Source organism: Kogia breviceps, chromosome 18 (genome assembly GCF_026419965.1).
Source record: "Kogia breviceps isolate mKogBre1 chromosome 18, mKogBre1 haplotype 1, whole genome shotgun sequence".
NCBI classification, from domain to species: domain Eukaryota; kingdom Metazoa; phylum Chordata; class Mammalia; order Artiodactyla; family Physeteridae; genus Kogia; species Kogia breviceps.
The window spans coordinates 41,544,987-41,550,986 of NC_081327.1; positions in this window are offsets into that span (position 1 = coordinate 41,544,987).

Below are 6,000 nucleotides of genomic sequence, written 5' to 3' on the forward strand. Positions count from 1 at the left end.
AAGCTGCTTGGCTGTTTTTGTCTTTGCAGAATGTTAATCTCCTTGGTGGGGAGGAGAGCTGATATGTATTAGGTGCCTACTGCATACCTTGATCTCATCTAATCCCAGAGTAACCCTACAAGGCTCCTGGGGTTTTTGGTTTTGTTTTTGAGATGAGGAAACTGACGTTCAGAGAGGTTAGGTATACTGCCCAAGGTCCCAGCTAACAAGTGACAGAACTGGGATCCAAATCCAGGTCTGTGTGATTCCAAGTCTTTCCACACCATCCCAGGTGAACACACTGAGAAGGCCCTAGTAACCTCGAGACTGCAGGGTTTTAGCTACTCCTTGGATGAAAACTGTTCTCTGTTGCGGATCCCCTGACTTTTCTAGAATACGCAGTGTGCTGAATACAGTGATGTCCAAGACTAGCATTTAAAGACGTTCCCTAAAAATAATAAAGACATTTCCTAATGTTTAAAAGATATAATGATGCCAGAGAATCTAAGGGGGAAAGAAGGATTTGGGTCTTGAGATAAACAGGCTCATTAACTAGCAACAAATCAATAAGGGTGAAATCAATTAGGGCTAACTGGAAGGTAGGATTTATGCCATCTGGCTTGACTCTCTTGAAATGAGAGACTGATGGTGGCTACCAGTGTATCCTGGAGGCGTAATTCAGGGACAAAAACCCTAATGTTGAATTCTGTGCTGTAATCCTCTCCCCGCTGCTCTGTGGCCAGTGCTTGGTAGGAAGGCTCTGGAGGGCTCCAGTGTTTCCAGCAAGACCCCTGGTCTGGGGTCCTTGCAGCCTCAGGACTCTTCATGTCACGAGGACTCCTTCAGGTCTTGAGCCTTCCAGAACAACCCAGAAGGGAATGGGCCTTGCAGGGTCCACCTGGTCTGACTGCCCAGGAGTATCTCAGAGAAAGGCTTGGGCAACATTCCCAGCAACTGGACAACAGAAAAAGCCAGCCCATCACACCCAGGGTTACACCCAGGGTTACACCAAGAAACATGACACTGTGTTCCTGTCTTTGGTGCTTCAAGCTCTCGGGTGGATGTGCACACCTGTGACTCGACTGCAAGCTCCATGCAGGGAGGACTGTGTCCTCTTTTTTTTCTCTTCGTCTTCCTACTGTTTTTGCTGTTCTTGAATGACTGGACAGAGGTTGACAGATACTGTCTTCATCCTCCAGGATTTGACATTTCAGCGGGATTTACAAACCCATAAAGAGAAAACTGAGGCATTATGGGCAGTAAGGTTTGAAATCAGATCTGGCTTCCAGCAGAGACCATGAAGCCTTGGTTTCCTCATCTGCAGAATGAGGTGATGAGGTACATCATAGAAAGCAGCGGTAAGGCTTGAATGAGATGATGCGTGTAAGTGCTGAGCAGAGAGCCCAGCCGCATAGCAACCCTCAGAGCAAGTGCATAACATTTCTGCCACGACCCCCTTACACCTTCCAGGGTGCATGTTTCAATAGGAACTTTCAGTCCTTTTGACTGTGACTCATATCACAACCCTATAATGTGTGTGTGTGTATCTTTACATATAACTACAATGTAAATTTTATGAACTAGTACCCCTTACTATGTGTGATGAATTCTGATAGTTTCTACTCTATTCAGTGTTGTTGAAAAAAAATGCTGAAGTGGCACAGGGGAACTTTTGGGGTGATGGACATGTTCTATAATTTGATTAGAGTGGTGGTGGCGGCATGAGGGTTCTTGTCAAAAATCATTGAACTCTACATTAAGATGGGAGTTTATATTTTAGTGCATGTAAATTATATCTCAATAGATTTGCAACCCTCTAAATTACTTTTTTTTTTTTTTTGGTGGTACGCGGGCCTCTCACTGCTGCGGCCTCTCCCGTTGTGGAGCACAGGCTCCGGACGCGCAGGCTCAGCGGTCATGGCCCACGGGCCCAGCCACTCCGCGGCACGTGGGATCTTCCTGGACCGGGGCACGAACCCGTGTCTCCTGCACCGGCAGGTGGACTCTCAACCACTGCGCCACCAGGGAAGCCCTAAATTACTTTTTTATTGAGACAATTCACATTCCATAAAATTCAGCCTTTTAAAGTGTACAATTCAGTGATTATTAATATATTCACAGAGCAACCATAATCACTAGCCAGAACATTTCATCACTCCAAAACGTAACCCTGTACCCATTGACAGGCACTTCCCATTCTCCCAACCCTAGCCCCTGGCAACCATTAGTCTACTTTATGTCTCTATGGATTTTCTGGTTCCAGTCCTGTGAGACCAGGATCAGAGTCTTTGAAGCTGGGCCAGTTACTGGGCCTCTGGGGGAAGGGGCACTCACACACACACACCTCCGCCCCAGAACTGGGATTTCTCTCTTAGGTCCAGGTATTGGGCGACTTCCAAGAGCATCAGTGACTCCTGTAGGTGACTCATACCCTTCATCTCCACTTTTTTCCACACTTAGTCCAGGCCCACCCAGTCCTCTGGAAATACCCCTTACTCACTTATTCCCCTCCTGAGGTAGATATGGACAAGGGTGCACCCAAGGAGGAGTGTGGAACGGACTCTCCAAGGTCAATGTGGGAAACCCATCACAGAACTGCAAAAAAAAAGATGCAAGTAATGTGCAGGAATGTGTCCAGCACAGTAGGGGCTGGAAGTGGATTTGGAACTGGGGGGTGGACAAGAGGAGGAAGCAAGGGGACTTCCCTGGTCGCCCAGTGGTAAAGAGTCTGCCTTCCAATGCAGGAGACGTGGGTTCTATCCCTGGTCAGGGACCTAAGAGCCCACGCGCTGCAGGGCAACTAAGCCCGCACACCACAGCTACTGAGCATGCGCACCTCAACTAGAGAAGCTGCGTGCCGCAAACTACAGAGCTCACGTGCTCTGTAGCCTGCGTACCACAACTAGAGAGAGAAAACCTGCAGGCCACAACTAGAGAGAAGCCCGTGCACCACAACGAAGAGCCCGTGCTGCAATGAAAGACCCCGTGTGCTGCAACTAAGACCCGACGCAGCCAAACAAATAAAGGAAAAAAAAAAAAAAGAGGAAGCAAGGGGACTGTTACTGGCTGCCTGGAGAAGAAGGGAACCTGGAGGTGACTCGTGCCCCATGTCCCTGCCTCTACACACACACACACACACACACACACACACACACACACACACGCTGCCTGGGAACGGTGCAGACAAGGAGACGCCCGAGGAAGGGAGAGGGTGAGAAGTAAGGGAACTGAAGCTGCAATGTCCGTGAGGATGGGACTGACCTGGACTGACTGATGCCAGCTCTGCCGTCATCTGGAAACGGGTCTGACACATGGGCTTTCAAAGGAGATGTGGAGGTGTTATCAAGGGCCACCTGGAGACGTCGAGAAAAAAGTCCTGGAGCTTTAAAAGCCCACTTTTTCCAGCTGTCATCAACAGGAAGGGAGGTAGGACTCCGGTGATGCCTAAGGAATGAAAGCACACTGACAGAATAACATTTTAGCGATGTGTGAAGCACGCTGCAGAGCGTAAGTGCTCATGATCCTGTTCATACAAAAAAAGATATTACGTGTGATTGTTCATAACGGACCCAAGTCTGAAAGGATTCTCACAAGCGTGCCGTTAATAACCTTTGGGGAAAGGAATTTTACTGTCTACTATTAATTTTTTTTACAATCATACGCTGTTTGTGTAATTTAATGAGATATATTTTAAATTTATTTTTAATCTATTTTTAAATAGGTGATACAGTCACATGGAAAATCTCCTTCCCATTCCTGTGTCCTCGTCTGCAAAGACACCCACTCCGCATGCCTTAGGTAAGTAATGTTCCTAATTTTTTTTTTTTTGTATCCTTCCAGAATTTCTTTATGCATATGTAAGTAAATTTGAATAGAGATTCTTAGTTCAACTTTTTTGGAGCTCTAATTTGGAAATTAGATTTCAAACCCAATGACCATACATAAGGGCCCTGAAGTTTTCCCATAATCAGACATGTCTACAGGGGGCCAGTGGGCACGAGGTACACCTTTGCAAAGAGGAGAAAGCTTTTAAACATGATATATGTAAAACAGTAATTGATAAATGCTCATTATAAAGGGGCCAAGAGGGAGTCCCCTGGTGGTCCAGTGGTTAGGGCTTGGCACTTTCACTGCTGGGGCCTGGGTTCAATCCCTGGTCAGGGAACTAAGATCCCACAAGTGATGCATCATGGCCAAAAAAATAAATAAATAAAATAAAGGGGTCAAGGAATGCAATAAAAAGGAAAATCACCCCAAATCACTGTAACCCCAAAATAACAATAATTAACATCAATAAAACATCACATCTGGACCAGTGATGTCCAGTAGAACTTTCTGCAATAATGGAAATGTTTTCTGTGTTATTATAGTAACCACTAGCTACATATGCTATGGAATGCTTGAAATGTGGCTAGTGCAACTGAGGACCTGAATTGTTTATTTTAATTAATTTTAACTTAAATATACACAGCCTTATATGCCTAGTGCCCACTGTAATGGGCAGCGCAGTTCTGGACCCTTTTTAGTGCATACGTGTGAGTGGATGGATGTAAAGAGAGGCTAGAGAGGCAGGCTATTTTGGCATCACCTGCCAGAAGCCTCGTAAGTGTGATTACTAATTAACCTGGGAGTTCTGCTTGTGGGAATTTTCTTAAAGTAATGGTTCTCAAAATCTAGCTCTGAGAGTGTTTATTAACATGAAAAACTGGAAAGTTGTAGAAAAATATTTACTGACGTGAGACTATGTTCACCACTGTCTATTAAGTGAAAGGCAGGTTACAAAGCAGGAGGATTTCATTAAAATATAAATTGTCTAGAAAGACACACTTCAAACTGCTCAGCACATGGTAGGCACTCAATGAGTATGTGTTAATGAATGAGCGAAGGTTAATAAGAGTTAGCACTGAGTGGTGAAATGGTGAGTGATTTTATATTTTCTTCAGTTCTTTTATTTATATTATCTAACTACCCATGGTAAATTCACATACCTTTGTAATAAGAAAAAATATGTATTGAAAAAAGGAGTATAGTTGCCAGGTTGTAATATTTCAGAGCTGGAAGGAACTTTGGAGACAAAGGCGCACATGGCTAATTAATGGCAGGAGCCCAGATTTCCCAGCTACACACAAACATCTCCCAGTGCCAAGGAGAAAAGATTGCTGGACGGTCTCCTGTTCTGGACTATCCCTGGCAGGACAAAGTCTCTCAGTGTGGCAGTTCAGCAGTGGATTTAGGGAGGACAAAGCAAAGGGTATCAATGCTCTTCAGCAAGATATAAAACATCATGAAGAATCTCACTAACAAACTCTGGGCGTTGTGATTTTGCTCCAAGTGCACCATTTTGACCCCAGCCGAGACACCCTGCAGGACTCCAGTCCAGCCAGCATGTCGGAGAGAAGTCTCCGTCCCTTGCAGGAGGAAGTCTCCTGGTTGTCTCTACGTTTTGGCTCTTCTTCAAAGGCTGTTCTTTTTCAAAATTCTTGATTGAATCACTCAGTCCCTACCTCAGATGTCCTTTCTTTTTATCCAGCCTTTACTGTTGGCATTCACCCTCAACTTTGGAACTTTACTATATGAAACGCACTTTACTATATGAAACGGTTGATTATTGCCACCTCGCAGCTCTTAGTTCCACGACTCAGTTCATTTTACCACACTTTTTCTGAGTACTGACTAGATCGTCAGCATTGATGGATACAGAAACATACAAAAAGGTGTTTATCCAAGAGAGATGAGAACATACACCCCAAAAGGACTTGGACAAAAATGTTCACAGCAGCTTTATTCACAGCACCTCAAACTGGTAACAGTCCAAATGCCCATCAACAGGAAAACAGATAAACAAGTTGAGGCAAACGCATTCAATGCAGTGCCACTTGGCAATAGAAAGGGATATAATACCGACACACACAACAATGTGGGTGAACCTCAGAGACAGCATACACAGTGAAAGAAGCCAGAAAAGAGAAAAGAAATAACGAGTGCAAACTATATGAATCCATTTCCATGAAGTTGCAGAGC